This window comes from Coenobita brevimanus, chromosome 110 (assembly GCF_032717465.1).
Source record: "Coenobita brevimanus isolate Jiangsu-jjx chromosome 110, ASM3271746v2, whole genome shotgun sequence".
Lineage (NCBI taxonomy): Eukaryota > Metazoa > Arthropoda > Malacostraca > Decapoda > Coenobitidae > Coenobita > Coenobita brevimanus.
In genome coordinates, this window is record NC_137063.1 from 2365813 (window position 1) to 2382396 (window position 16584).

Consider the following 16584-nt stretch of genomic DNA (forward strand, 5'->3'; position numbering starts at 1 on the left):
AGGATGGAGAGAGAGACTAACGAGGAGAGTTTGGGCTATGTGGAGAGGATGGAGAGTGAGAGACTAACGAGGAGAGTGTGTGTGAGTGAGGTGGAGGGGGGAGGCCAAGGATGAGATGGAGGGATGGCGTGGAGAGGTATATGAGAGAGGGGGGGGGTGAGCTGGGAGCAGGGCAGTGAAATGGCGGGGGACGGACAGGGTGACATGGAGGCGATTTGTTTGTGGCCACCCCTTACAGGATTGGGGCGTCTGGCAATAGATAGATAGATAGATAGTCAAGGAAAGGGAAACGCTGGCTAATCTCCTCTCAGTTTATAAGGATCGTATCAACATCTCGTGGCCTCTTTAATTATACTAAGTCTGTATTCTTGGGAAGGTTTATAGATCAGGAGAAAATACAGTTATAATCACTTGTGTCCTCGTCCTCGTCCTTCTCCTTGTCCTCGTCCTTGTCCTCGTCCTTGTCCTCGTCCTTGTCCTTGTCCTCGTCCTTCTCCATGTCCTCGTCCTTCTCCTTGTCCTCGTCCTCGTCCTTCTCCCTGTCCTCGTCCTCGTCCTTCTCCCTGTCCTCGTCCTCCTCCTTCTCCCTGTCCTCGTCCTTCTCCTTGTCCTCGTCCTCCTTCTCCCTGTCCTCGTCCTCCTCCTTCTCCCTGTCCTCGTCCTTGTCCTCGTCCTCCTCCTTCTCCCTGTCCTCGTCCTTGTCCTCGTCCTCCTCCTTCTCCCTGTCCTCGTCCTTGTCCTCGTCCTCCTCCTTCTCCCTGTCCTCGTCCTCCTCCTTCTCCCTGTCCTCGTCCTTCTCCTTGTCCTCGTCCTCCTTCTCCCTGTCCTCGTCCTCCTCCTTCTCCCTGTCCTCGTCCTTGTCCTCGTCCTCCTCCTTCTCCCTGTCCTCGTCCTTGTCCTCGTCCTCCTCCTTCTCCCTGTCCTCGTCCTTGTCCTCGTCCTCCTCCTTCTCCCTGTCCTCGTCCTTGTCCTCGTCCTCCTCCTTCTCCCTGTCCTCGTCCTCCTCCTTCTCCTTGTCCTCGTCCTCCTCCTTCTCGTCCTCGTCCTTCTCCTCGTCCTCATCCTTCTCCTTCTCCTCGTCCTCGTCCTTGATATACCTCAGGGGATGGCACTCTGGCCCTGGTTCCACCTTTGGCCCCCCAGAGGGTCTCGTGCAGTGGTAGGGCTATCAAAGGTGTGTGTGTGTGTGTGTGAGTGAGAGAGAGAGAGAGAGAGAGGAAAACCCGGTTCTTTTTACATATTGGCAGCGGCATGATGGAGTTTCTCTTCCTCCCAGACAAAACACACACACACACACACACACACACACACACACACACACACACACACAGGAACATAATCAGAACTGCGATTGGAGGGCGAAAAAAGTTGCATAGGAATTATTATTATTATTATTATTATTATTATTATTATTACCATCTTTATTATTATTATTATTATTATTATTTTTAGGACGTAAGATCAAGGTAGTAAGATGGGAGGAGAAGAGATGTACAAGGTAAGGCAAGTCGGAGAGGTATGGGAGAGAGGGAGAGGAGGTATATGGACCAATGAGGTAGCTATGTATGGGAGAAACTAACAAGGAGAGCGAAAATGGATAATCAGGGAAGCAGAGCCGGAACAGGGAAGGTTAGGGAGGAGGTGGGTGGGATAGGTACGGAGCAGGTAACGACGAAGAGACGGAACAACGGAACTAAAATGAAGGAACAGAAGAGAGTAGGAAAGCAGGTAGGAGACTAGGAGTGTAGCTGAGACATAAGGACGTAGTGGGAACCCGTGCAACTGACGTAGATAGATTGATAAATAGATAGATAATTGAACACTGTACTTGTGTGTGTGTGTGTGTGTGTGTGTGTGTGTGTGTGTGTGTGTGTGTGTGTGTGTGTGGTTAAATAAAAAAACAATCATAACAGTCAAGAATAACGAGAATTACAGGGCAATGGAAGGCAATGATATGCTGTGTGGTGGTGGTGGTGGTAGAGTGTGTGGTGGTGGTGGTGGTGGTATCCTGTGGTACAAACACTAATTACAAATATAGCCATACCGTCCGGGAGAAATAAGGGCTATTTTTACCCAATAATAAATTACGTTTTTAATTTTTTTACAATTCCTTAATCATTCATCTCTCTTCACTGAACATCCATATTATCTGTTATATATATCATTATTTCTGTAGGTATTTGGTAGTTTTAAATGTGTTTGTGTGGATGAGTAAATGGGGAGTGTGTCGTCCTGTCTCGGCTACCTCCCTGTCTTTGGGGGAAGCAGCCTAGCTAAATAGATAGATAGATAGATTTGGTAGTGGACATTCTAACACATAGTGAGGGAGAATATGAAACTTTGACTGTACACGCAACCTACAACATGACACAGATATTGTTATAAATACTAATTGCCAGTACAACATATATCCTAGTTGCATCCTTGTACACACACCATCTTTCCATGTGTTAGTGTAATTCCCATATGTAAAATCAGTGTTAAGTAGTTCCTGAGAATTATGCTTCATGGGATGGCTGTTGGCGTATTTAATTTCTCCATGATTTTCAAGTCCCGTTTGTCTGGTGTTTTTCTGATTCCGGTCTTTTGCGTGTTTTAAGGTTAGGGAGCATTCAGTATAGAGTATCCTTTCTTGTGGCACTCATGGCTGTATCGTCTACCCTCTCAGTACAAGTTATCCCTACACGAGGTGGCAGCCATGAAAAATAACATCTCTTCCTACTGAGGTTAGGTTATGGAGTGTATTTTTAAACTGTGGACTAGATTTCTACCTTTTAACGTCCCCTATAGTAGCCGCAGCGAGAAATGAACGCTGTGGTGGGGCAGCCGGGATGACCTGGGATTCCCCCACTGTAGCCATATTTACATGTCACCGACCATCGGCCACCGCTGCAGCCCCGCTCCATGATCCTTACCCTGTGTCTCTGGCTTTCTCTTTCTCTCTCGGTTTCTATATAAACTGCTGTATTTCCGAAACTAATTATGAAATTATTATGACTTTTGTTCCACACCACCTTTGAGGTAAAAATCAAGGAGAGTTTTCTGTATAAAGGTTTCCCCCCCCTCCTAAATGTGGCATATGAGCGGGGGAGTGCGGCCTTGCCGATACCTCCGCCTGACCTATAATTATACACTCGCCAGAACTGACCTGCCCTCAGACAAGGGGGGGGAAACCTTTATACAGAAAACTCTCCTTGATTTTTACCTCAAAGGTGGTGTGGAACAAAAGTCATAATAATTTCATAATTAGTTTCGGAAATACAGCAGTTTATATAGAAACCGAGAGAGAAAGAGAAAGCCAGAGACACAGGGTAAGGATCATGGAGCGGGGCTGCAGTGGTGGCCGATGGTCGGTGACATCCTACCTCTATGGTCGGTGACATGAGGATATGGCTACAGTGGGGGAATCCCCGGATGACCGGCTGCCCCACCACAGCGTTCATTTCTCGCTGCGGCTACTATAGCCGCCCACGACTGTCACACAAGAAACACGCATCCCCTACATCTTTTACTGTGCCTTTAAACAGAGTAATATAGCATTCAGTTCAGTGTTTGTTGATGAAATGCCGTCTGATTATCTATAGCCAATTTCCTGACACGTATTGGTGCTCTGAGGTCTCTTAAAAGGATCACACACACACCTGCTCTGCCATCATCCATCACAGATCCACCACGATAAATACGGGTTGTGTTTTTACGCGTCAAAGTATGCGTTGTTCAGAGATTGTATTCATATCACAGCAGAGTAGCCTATAAGTTTTTTTTTCCCTGTTATTATATTTACATTTATATTTACGTTTTTGTCAAGTTTTGTATTCTTTTCTTCCCATGGCGGTACTTTCAGGTGCGAACAGAAGAGCTATGTAGGTTGTAATTCTATACGCTCTCAACCACCTGTTCTGTATCCTCTCTTGCCTCGTTTCCCGAATGTTCTGACGTCAATTATGTAATCTGTGGCATTATTGGGTAGTTTGTCACCCCCACGCGTTGCAGCTACAATACTAACAGCTTCCACTCTGTTTTTTTTATTCATGGTAATCCTAGCTCCATTTCCACTGCACCTGCCATGGGATTTTTAGCGTATACCAGGATTATTCTCACTTCTTTGTTGTGTAACTTTGCTTATCGAGTATTCCTTTAAGGCTAGAGGGGACAGGACTGGCATATTCAATCACCGATCAGAGAGTGCTTACGTATATGATTTTTACGACAGGCGCACCAACACCTGCACCACTCCAGGCTCAAGATGATCAGGGGTTGCGTTCGTGATGTGCATTGTGTTGGGAGAGGGGTTGTCCGTGCGTCCTTACCTGTATAACCAACGGACAGTCCTTGGTATTTATAACTTCTCTCTCTATTCTTTCCCCATTGTTAACTTTATTACTAATACCTCGACACCTCTACACCGTTTTTCCTTCATTAATTACAATCCTCATGTACTGTATTGTGCTAAAATGATGTAATAGAACTTGCATATTGTCAAAGGACGAAGAATGAAGGCATGTTAAGTCTGCATATGTAACTCCAGTAACTTATTTTGTACACGATGATTTTGTACATGCTATTTTGTTCATCTGTACACTGAACAACAGGGCTTAGGACTCCCCCTGAGTGTAGCCTATGCGTCTCCCCTCTCCCCATATAATCACCCATCCAATGCCATATCCCTTGACTCCCATGCAGGCTGATTCATATAGTGTTACATGACCATTCGCTCTGTCAAATGAGGTAGGGGTGAAGGGAAAGCAAGGAGGGGTGAAGGAGGGGAAGGGAGGGGAGGGAAGGGGTGGAGAAGGGGGAGGGGTGAGGAGTGAGGGAAGGGGAAGGGTGAGGGAGGAGAAAGGAGGGGAGGGAGAAGTGAGGGGTGAGGGAGGGGAAGGAAGAAGGGATGAGGGAGGGGAAAGGAGGGGAGGCGAGGGGTGGGGAAGGGGGAAGGGTGAGGGAGGGGTGAGGGGAAGGGGAGGGGGAGACTCAATACAACTTCTGGGAACTGACTGACCCCCTCCCATCACCTCACTTGAAGGTCATGTCCCCCTCTCCTCTCCCACCTCCCCCTCCCCCCTCTCACTCTCCCCCTCCCCTCCCCCATCCCCTCTCTCACTCTTTCCCCTCCCCAACCCCCATTCCTTCCCATCATCCCCTCCCTTTTTCCCCCTCTTCCCTCTCCGTCTATAGATAAAGTATTATAGAATGTGACTTTTCCTTTCCAGTACTTCCTATGAAATTCCATGTCAGTTTTTCCACGCTACATGGTGGTTTTTCTCACTTTTTCCTGGAGGGTGGTACAGTGGTAGAGCGTGCGTTTTCACTCTCATCTTAAATGTCAGGACCAACTGCCTAGCCCCGGGCTCCTACGCTCCTCATGGGGCAACGTAGGATTGGATGATGGGTGGATGGATTCCTGGAGGGTTTGGTGGTGGGGGGAGCCTTCTTGCTTTACTATCCTTATCCTTCAGCATGTAGAGTTAGATCTTGTAGTCATAGTTTTCTCTGTAACAAGCAGCCTCGAAAGGACCATAAGGTTTGTTGCTGTTTGCTTTCCTGTGTAATCCTATGTAATCCTCCCTTTCTTCCCCTCCCCCTCCCTCTTCCCCTTCCCCACTTCCCCACCCTCTCACCTACATTGTATATCTGCTTATCTACCTGCTGTATCTATCTATCAGTCCTCAGTATCTATCGGGCATCCATCCATCTCTCTCTCTCTCTCTCTCTCTCTCTCTCTCTCTCTCTCTCTCTCTCTCTCTCTCTCTCTCATTAGGACAGTTCCAGTATTCCATTTTTAGTTATTTATTTTTTTGGACAATTACAGTGATTTGAAAGTGAGTGGAGGGGGAAGCTACCGTGATTGATCTGTTTTTTCCTTTTATCATCATCATCACCACTGTCGTCATCACCATTATCATCATCATCATCACCACTGTCGTCATCACCATTATCATCATCATCATCACCACTGTCGTCATCACCATTATCATCATCATCATCACCACCACCACCACTATCATCTTCATCATCACTGTCATCATCATCAACATCATCATCATCATCATCATCATCATCATCATCATCACCACCGTCACTTAGGAGTGGTTGAGTGTGTGTCAGTGGGGAGAGTGAATGAAGGTGAGTGGGTGAGCGCTGAATGAAGGTGGGTGGGTGAGTGCTGAATGAAGGTGAGTGGGTGAGTGCTGAATGAAGGTGAGTGAGTGGGTGAGTGCTGAATGAAGGTGAGTGAGTGGGTGAGTGCTGAATGAAGGTGAGTGAGTGGGTGAGTGCTGAATGAAGGTGAGTGAGTGAGTGAGTGCTGAATGAAGGTGAGTGAGTGGGTGAGTGCTGAATGAAGGTGAGTGAGTGAGTGAGTGCTGAATGAAGGTGAGTGAGTGGGTGAGTGCTGAATGAAGGTGAGTGGGTGAGTGCTGAATGAAGGTGAGTGAGTGGGTGAGTGCTGAATGAAGGTGAGTGGGTGAGTGCTGAATGAAGGTGAGTGGGTGAGTGCTGAATGAAGGTGAGTGGGTGAGTGCTGAATGAAGGTGAGTGGGTGAGTGCTGAATGAAGGTGAGTGGGTGAGTGCTGAGTGAAGGTGAGTGGGTGATTGCTGAATGAAGGTGAGTGGGTGAGTGCTGAATGAAGGTGAGTGCTGAGTGAAGGTGAGTGAGTGGGTGAGTGCTGAGTGAAGGTGAGTGAGTGGATGAGTGCTGAGTGAAGGTGAGTGGGTGAGTGCTGAATGAAGGTGAGTGAGTGGGTGCTGAATGAAGGTGTGTGGGTGAGTGCTGAATGAAGGTGAGTGACTGGGTGAGTGCTGAATGAAGGTGAGTGAGTGGGTGAATGAGTGATGAGTGAGATAGAGTGAGTGAGTGGGTGAGTAAGTGCTAAGTGAAAGAGTGAGTGAGCTACTGAATGAGTGTAACGTGGTGAGGGAGGGTGAGGGGAGAATGAGGGATGAGGGTGAGGGGGGAATGAGGGATGAGGGTGAGGGGGGAATGAGGGGTGGGGGTGAGGGGAGAATGAGGGATGAGGGTGAGGGGAAGAATGAGGGGTGGGGGTGAGGGAAGAATGAGGGATGAGGGTGAGGGGGGAATGAGGGGTGGGGGTGAGGGAAGAATGAGGGATGAGGCTGAGGGGGGAATGAGGGGTGGGGGTGCGGGGAGGATGAGGGGTGGGGGTGCGGGGAGGATGAGGGGTGGGGGTGCGGGGAGGATGAGGGGTGGGGGTGAGGGGGGAATGAGGGGTGAGGGTGAGGGGACGTCAGCACCCCCATGGCCTCTGCCGGCTAAATGACCGGCAATTACCGTTAGATTTAATGTAAATGAAATGGACGGGAAGGAACATGCCGGCACCCGCATAGAGAGAGAGAGAGAGAGGCTTCAGCATGGTACGTGTTCGATCTCCGTCCCTACTCAGCAACGATCTTTTTGTATTCCCCTTCAGCCCGATGCCTCTCCTGGGCTAAATCAGTCGTTGGCAGGCATCACGGACAAGCCGGTATTAAGGCCCGTCCACACCATACGCGTGCTGGCGCGGGCGGGAGTTTTGAATCACTGTAACCGTTGAAATTCGAGACGCATTTATTATTATTATTATTATTATTATTATTATTTTATACTGTATCGATATTTATAATGTCAGTGAAGAAGACGAGGCATACAGTTTCTCTCTCTCTCTCTCTCTCTCTCTCTCTCTCTCTCCCATAATATTTTTTTTACTGATGATGTCAAAGCCTTCACTAATAACCATACTTCTAAATTAACACTTCTTCGTGACTAGCATCATATTCTAGTGTTACAATCAGTAATTACAGGTGGTCTGAAATTAATTAGAATTCTCAGGTATACTCCTTTCACCTTAACTTGGCCCAGATTTTCGTCCGTTGGCAGGGTATTTCATGTGGCTAAGTAGCAGAAAAAACTATGCTGCGGGTCTCTACACCTTCTCAATGGCACTTCTTCGTGACTAGCATCGAATTCTCAGTGTTAATCTATTGGTATAACAGCATTCAAGATAGATGGGAATTTTAGGCCAAGTTAGAGTCAAATGAGTATAGGAGAGAGAGACAGACAGAGACAGAGAGAGAGAGAGAGAGAGAGAGAGAGAGAGAGAGAGAGACGGGACAGGAAGAGGAAGGGCGGGAACTGTCTTGTCTGTGAAGGAGGAGGGCGTGGAGGTGAAGAAGACGATTAGAGAGAGAGAGAGAGAGAGAGAGAGAACTAAAGACAAAACGAGAAAGTGGACGGAGAAGGAGAGGAGGAGGAGGAGGAGGAGGAAGAAGAGAAGAAGAAGAGGAGAAAGAAGAACAAGAAGAGGAAGAACAAGAAGAAGAGGCAGAGGAGGAAGAAGAACAAGAGGAGGAGGAAGAAGAACAAGAAGAAGAGGAAGAGGAAGAAGAAGAACAAGAAGAGGAAGAGGAAGAAGAACAAGAAGAGGAAGAGGAAGAAGAACAAGAAGAGGAAGAGGAAGAAGAAGAACAAGAAGAGGAAGAGGAGGAAGAAGAACAAGAAGAGGCAGAGGAGGAGGAAGAAGAGAAGAAGAAGAGGAGAAAGAAGAACAAGAAGAGGAGGAGGAAGAACAAGAAGAAGAGGAAGAGGAGGAAGAAGAAGAAGAAGAAGGCAGAGGAAACAAAAAAAAATGATTAATAAATAATGAGAAGAAAAGGAAGAAGAAGAATAACAGAGGAGAATATGAAGGAGGAGGAGGAGGAGGAAGAGAGGAAAAAGAAGAACTGAGAGGAGGAGGAAGAGGAGAAGAAGAAGAAGAACTGAGAGGAGGAGGAAGAGGAGAAGAAGAAGAAGAACTGAGAGGAGGAGGAGGAGGAGAAGAAGAAGAGGAAGAAGAACAAAGAGAAAGAAGAATAAAGAGGAGGAGGAGAAGAAGAAGAACTAAGAGGAGGAAGAGAAGAAGAAGAAGAACTGAGAGGAGGAGGAGGAGGAGGAGAAGGAAGAAGAGAAAGAAGAACAGAGAAGAGGAGGAGGAGGAGGAGAAAGAAGAACAGAGAAGAGGAGGAGGAGCAGGAGAAGGAAGAAGAGAAAGAGAGGAATGAAAGAGGAGAGGAGGGGAAATGTTAAGAGCGATGGGAAATGATGAATTATAAAGGCTGTGATAATGACATGCGGGGCTGTGGGGGGAGGGAGAGAGAGAGAGAGAGGGTAGAAAAAAGTGAGGACCACAATGAGAGAGAGAGAGAGAGAGAGAGAGAGAGAGAGAGAGAGAGACGGTAGGAAAAAGGAAACTTCACAGGATAGACTGAAAGGAGAATCGCAGCTCAAAATAATTTCCTGATTATTTCCTCTTTTCATTTTCCCCTCCCTGGACGAATATATTTTTCCTACTGAAGAAATTTTTGTAGTTAATCCTGTGGCCTGTCAGTCTGAAGCTCCGTAACCCCTTTTCCTTAGCGATTTATTTTATTGCTGGTTTAATATATGTGCGTTATTTATGCAGAGTATGGCGTTGTTAGAAGGATTTATGTAACAGAAAAGTAAGGTGTAATAAAATAAATCGCTCAGGGAGAGGTGTTAGGGAGCTTCCTTACCCGACGGAAAAACGAGTCTATGGGCGGGATTCTGGCGCGGTTAGGATGTCCACAAACACCCGTGCCTAAGTGGTTTATTCCTTATTCTGTTCCTTTACTATATTCTCGTGTGTTAGTCATGCAGTCTGTGTCGACATTGACAAAATATGAGAAGCAAGAGATTAATGAGTAGTTTGGAAAATAAATCGCTAAGGAAGAGGTGTTAGGGGGCTCTATCTTACCCGACGAGTTAGAAGATACAGAGAGGATATTAATGGGTACTTTGTAAAATAAATCGCTAAGGAAGAGGTGTTAGGGGGCTCTATCTTACCCGACGAGTTAGAAGATGCAGGGAGGATATTAATGGGTACTTTGCAAAATAAATCGCTAAGGACGAGGTGTTAGGGAGCTTTATCTTACTCCTCGAGTTAGGTGCAGAGAAATGGGCACTTTGAAAAATAAATCGCTAAGGAAAAGGTGTTAGGGAAGACTATATTGTACCGACTGGGGATCGTGTGTAGGTCTGCGTATGATGGAATTCCTGCTTGTAAATATAGGAGGGTGCGAATGAGGTGAAAGGAGGGAGGAAGACCCAGGGTGTGACAAAGGGATGGGGTGGAGGTGCTTGGGTGAGTGTGGTTGTGATGAGAGGGAGAGGGAGGATGTGGTAGAGGGACGGAGTGGAGAGGTGCCTGGGTGAGTGTATGTGAGGAGGAATGGGGGACAGGAAGACCGAGGATGTGGTAGAGGAACGGGGTGGAGAGGTGCTTGGCTGAGTGTACAGTATGTGAGGAGGAATGGGGGACAGGAAGACTGAGGATGTGGTAGAGGAACGGGGTGGAGAGGTGCCTGGTTGAGTGTATGTGAGTATGGTGATGGAGAAAAGAGAAGAGGGAGGCCGAGGATGAAAAAAAAAAAAAAAAATCGCTGTTTAAGTGCAAAGTTATTTTCAAAGTCCCGCTAACTTTCTTAGAAGTATTGATTTTCTTTATTCTTTTTTCGTTCTTTCTTTTTCGTCAGTCGTAACTCAAGAACGAAAAGGCGTCCCCAAGTTCCTTACGCACCAAAATGCTTCTTAACAACCAGGGACGTTTCTTTTCGTAATTAGAGCAGCATTCAAAACTACAGTGGCGAGTTACGGTCTAAAAACATTCTCTCTCCCTCGATCTCCTCGCAGAAGATGTAAAACTCTACGGATTTGTGTCGCCCCATTTCACGGAAACACTTTCTCAGACTGTGTAAAACTCTACGGATTTGTGTTGCCCCATTTCACGGAAGCACTCACTTCTTATTGTTTTTCTTTTCTTTACAGGTGGCTTTACATTCAGTGACAAGCCAAATGGTTTCCTGTAAGCCAAGAAACCATTTACAACGCTGGGTGGTAACCATATAACCAAACCATACGTGCTCCCTACGTGTCAACAAGTGGGTTGGTGGAGGGTTAGTGCCCCTCCCAGTAAAACAAATAACTCAAAGTCAAATGGCCACCCCTTACGGGATTATGGCGTATGGCAATAGATAGATAGATAGACTTTATGTATCTTGTATCAGTAATGGCAGAAGCGATTATTACAGTTATCATTTTACATTTATGTGTGTATTTAATTGCTGACTTCCATAAAAAGGTCATAAGCGAGAAAAATGTGTTCTAAAATGATTTGTGAAGATCTAGGAGTGGAGAAACAAGAGACGAAAAAGGGAGAGAAACAAGAGGGCTTTCACGGTGGGAGGAGATTCACACACACACACACACACGTTTGGGGAGTACACTGTGCAATTTCGTAATGGGCATATAACACTGAATCTTCACTCATCCCATCTCTCTCTCTCTCTCTCTCTCTCTCTCTCTCTCTCTCTCTCCGTAGGAATGGATACGCCTTCACATACCACCACTCTGATATTAATTCCATCTAGACTTTGATGAGAGAGAGAGAGAGAGATTTAGGAAAGATTTGGAAAAAGAAAGTAAGGGAAATATTGGAGAAAAGGATCACTGATGAGAGAGAGAGAGAGAGAGAGAGAGAGAGAGAGAGAGAGAGAGAGAGGTTATTATAGGGAGGAGGAGAGGGAGAGGGGCCGGAGGGAAGAGGTACTGGAGAGAGAGAGAGAGAGAGAGAGGTTATTGTAGGGAGGAGGAGAGGGAGAGGGGCCGGAGGGAAGAGGTACTGGAGAGAGAGAGAGAGAGAGAGAGGGAGGGAGGGAGGGAGGGACTGAGAGTGACATGGAGGAAAAGAGGAGTGGAGCAAGGAAGGGAGGAAAGTAGGTATTGAAGGAGGGCTCCGCGTGGCTCGGTCGGTGTAGTACTGGCCTGCTGGCGTGGGTTCGAGCTCCACTGACTGCCACTACAGAGTTTGTGTCTGCAGTGATGAATAACGATCTACACCTCTCTCTCACAGTTAAATAACCAAGATCTACACCATACCATTCTCTCTCTCTCTCTCTGCCTTTACCGGTTTGTGGAGAGGGGGAGGGAAAAAGGAAGAGAGAGAGAGAGCCGGTAGGATGGATGAAGAGAGGAATAAAAGGAAGGTGAGAGGGAGGAGGTAGGTATGGAGGGAGGGAGGGAGGAAGGGAAGGAGGTATGAAAGAATGAAGGAGAGGGGGAGGGAAGGAGGTAGGTGGACGTGGAAAGAGGGAGGGAGGGAGGGAAGGAAGGAGAGGCGAGAGGGAGGGAAGGAAGGAGGGGCCGGAGGGAGGAAGGGAGGGAGGAGAGACAGCGCACCTGGCAGGATTCAAGGTGAGGCATCTCAGGTGTGTTGCCTCCCTCCCTCCATTTTCTCTACCTCCCTCCCTCCCTCTCTCTCTCTCATCGTTTTATTCCCTTCTCTCCAAACCTCCACAGTCTCTCCCTTCCTCCATTTCCTCTCTATCTCTTTCTCCCTCCCTCCTTCCATTTTTCCCTCCCTCCCTCCATCAGTTTACCCTCCCTCCAATTTTCTCTCTACCTCGTTACCTACATTTTTCCTCCCTCCTCCCTCCCCTCTCTCTCCATCATCACATACTTCTTAAATTTATAAAATGGGGGGGGGGAGGCTGTAAAGACTTCAGTGTACACAGCTTTCAGTGTACATACATGAGCGTACACAGCTTTCAACGTACACAGTTTTCAACATATACTTTTTAAGATTCATGTCCATTTGTTCTACTGAGGTTAGTATTAAAGAATTTCATATTAATCGTTATCTTCTTCCATCATCATCATCATCATCTTCTTCTTCCATCATCATCATCATCATCATCTTCTTCCATCATCATCATTATCTTCTTCCATCATCATCATCATCCATCATCATCATTATCTTCTTCCATCATCATCATCTTCCATCATCATCATCTCTCCTCCTCCTCTTCTTCTCTCTTCTTCTTCTACTCCTCCCCTTCTCTCTTCTTCTCTCCTCCTCTTCTCTCTTCTTCTTCTACTCCTCCCCTTCTCTCTTCTTCTCTCCTCCTCTTCTTCTTCCCCTCCTTCTTATCATCATCCTCCAGACCTCTTCCCCTCTATGGATGGGGAAGAAAGAGAGAGAGAGGGAGAGAGGCAGTCCCATCCCCCCCCTCCGAGGCGTAGGGTCCCTAGGCTAGGCAGGGGATTCCAGTACATTGAAGGATAGGTGATGAGACTACTTCCCTTGGTGGCATTATCACTCAGGAATAAAGTTGGAGAGAAGGCAGCCTAATAGCGGAGTACAAGGTGCCGTGGAGGCGATCTGTTTGTGGCCACCCCGCCCGGGACTGAGGCGCCTGGCTATAGATAGATAGATAGGTATATAGGTGGATGGGAAATGTAAACTAAATCGCTGACAAGTAGACAGATAGGTAGGTAGGTAGGTTGATTGATAAATGGATAGATAGATAGGTAGATTGAAAATGCATACTAAATCGCTAAGGCACAAGTAGATAGATACTCTGTGTGAGTATGTATATATGTATGTATGTAGTGTGGCGGCCGGTTTATACATGCCTGCTACTCACCTACCACTGTACTAAACCCAGTCCACGTTTACAAACCTTGGAAAGTAGTTGATCCGCATGGCCAAGGAACACATCTTCCTGTGTGTGTGTGTGTGTGTGTGTGTGTGTGTGTGTGTGTGTGTGTGTGTGTGTGTGTGTGTGTGTGGAATAGTCACCCTCTCCTACCCAGTGCTTCAGGCTTGGGTAAAGGTGTGGAGGCTTTGGAGTGTAGGGTGAGAAATTGTGGATATTGTGTTGTAGTGGGTGTGTTGTGCATAGGGTGTTGCGTATGTCACTGAGGAAATATATAAGAACATAAGAAGAGAGGATAACTGCAGTAGGCAGGTTGGCCCATGCTAGGCAGCTCCTAGAAGAATAACTGAACTACAAGAATGAGATAAGGATAGCAAAGAAGAAGGCTCTCCCCCGCCCTCCAAACCCTCCAGCCGAAGCCGGCAGGAAAGTCAGAAAGAACACCACGCCGTATAGAAAAACTGGCGTGGACATTTTACAGGAAAGTGTGAAAGGAGAATAGAGACTATCATAGTGTAACCTGAAAAGAAAAAAATTATGAATTAGTATTGGTTATAAGATTTTCTTTATTCTATATCCACCCCTTATTTGTCATATGCTTATCTAGCCTATGCTTGAAACTCTCAATGGAAGAGGCAGCAACTACTTTACTAGGTAGCTTATTCCATTCGTCTACTACTCTATTACCAAACCAATTTCTACCTATTTCCTTATTGAAACGGAATTTTTCTAGTTTGAAACCATTATTTCTAGTTCTATGCTGTATGCTCACTTTAAGTACCTTGCTAATATCTCCCTTATTTATACCCTTCATCCACTTAAACACCTCAATTAAGTCTCCCCTTACTCTACGCCTCTCTAGTGTGTGCTTGGTGGACATGTAATCATCTAGCGTCTTTGAGAGCTGATTTCCTGAAGGGACAAGACCCCCTGACTGCATTGTGAGAGCCATGAGAGGACACACATGAGATTGGTAGCTGAACAGTCTCCGTAACAGCGCCCTTCGCCTCATTTTGAGCACACCTCTTCCCCTTTGCAGGCTTTTCCTGTGTGCCCTTACTGATAGCACCTTAAACACTGGCTGAACCTCTGCCATCTCTCAGCCTCAATTTGGAGCACAGGGAGTATCGCATTACACACTCCGAGACTCTGATCCGGCAGACTCTGGGCATCAGCCGGGCAGGAGCAGGTGATCCTGAGAGTGGAGGAACAGGGGAATCCTTAACACATCTGTACTAACACTGTAGTTGGCGTCTATCCTGGCTTTGACCTCCTTCCTATCGGCTTTCAGGAGGCAGGATGGAGTGCGCTGAATGAGACTGGAGCAGGCGGCCTGGAACTCAAGCATCCATAGAACCTCCAGGCTGTTGCTGCTGACCTCCTTGATGACTTCATTTTTAAGCTTTGCCAGCTGGGACGAAGGCGGCAGTGAGGTTGATGGTGGCAGTGATGCAGGTGGTGGCGTCCCTGGATAGATACATCCTGGACTGGAAGCACACACACCATGTCCCCTCTGAAGACATCTGGGGAACTGGAACAAGAGTAGCATTGCTCTGGGACCTGCAGCAAGCCTCTTGTTTCAAACAGGTTGTTGTAAGAAGTAACTATAGCCATAACAGAGAGCCACAACCCAGATTTACTGAAGTTGCTGCTAGCTGGCGCCACCACAGGTGCCAGCTGACAGCAAATTTGGATTGTCCATGTCAAACAGCCTCAGATGGGGCCACTTTTATGTCTCAGTTGGCTTAATTTAAGCACTTTTACTGAAGTTGTCGCTAGATGGCGCCACCTCAGGTGTCAGCTGATGGCAGATTTGGATTCTTCATGTCAAATTACCGTACAAGGGACCACTTTAATGTCTCCAAAGGCCTTCTTTTAACAAATCCGTCAGAAGCAGAAGAACGCTGGCCACTCACTGACCTACTGGCCATTGCTGCAGGTAAAAAGGAATATTGTGACATATCCTGTGGTACTGAATCTCTCTCTTTCTCTGTCACTGTCTCTGATGACATCTTGAGAAATGGAAAAAGGAATATTGTGACATCCTATGGTACTGTGTGTGTGTGTGTGTGTGTGTGTGTGTGTGAGAGAGAGAGAGAGAGAGCGAGAAGGGAGGGGAAATATGCATAAATTGAGGAGAGAGAAACAAAGCATCTTCCCTAAGTCTGACCGATACATAGCGGGAAAAATCGAACCATTTGAAACACAATGGTGGCGATACGGGGTTTTCACTGGAGTTCGTCAGTTGCCATTTTTCTTCGGACGGGACTGGGATTATTATTATTATTATTACTATTATTATTATTTTATCGCTTCCAGAACCCATCCAGAAGTACAGTATACAATATCACGTAAGGAATAGTCTACTTCCTGGTATACTATTTAGCTGCGTATAGCCTACCTTTACTTCCTGGTCACACGGTATACCTGGAAGTGAGTAGGATGAAGGGATATGTTAAGGCACTAAGTAGAATAAATCGCCTAAGAAAAAGTGCTTCGAAATTCCTTAAAAACATAGAAAGGAATATTGTATTTTTGAAGAGGTGGTGTTCGCATCACCTTCTCACCTTAAACTTATTCTGCTTATCTGCCTTCCCTTCTGCAGTTGTTGGGCATTACTGATAAACTATTTTGTGTATGTAGGTGAGGTGGAGGGAGGGGTAGACCGAGGATGAGGTGGAGGGAGGGAGTTGAGAGGTATATGAGGGAGGGGGGGGTGAGTTGGGGGGACGGTAGTCAAATGGTGGGTGACAGAGAGACTTGGAGGCGTTTTGTCTGCGGCCACCCTTTGCGGGATTAGGGCGTCGGGCTATAGATAGATAGATAGACTACTACCACCAGAACCCTAGCACACACACACACACACACACGCCACCTTACAATCTCTCTCTCTCTCTCTCACCCCGAAATCCGTCACGGGCCCCCCCTCGACACACGTGGTGGCAGCGGTGTGAGGCCTCGTGCACAGAGCGAGGGAGAGGCACTGTGCACCGATCCCCGCGTGGTGCTCAATATCACCTGGCGTAGAATATTAGCTGTCCCGAACTTTAGAGGGTTATGGTAGGTACAGAGTGATAGCAGTGGTGGCGGAGTGGGTA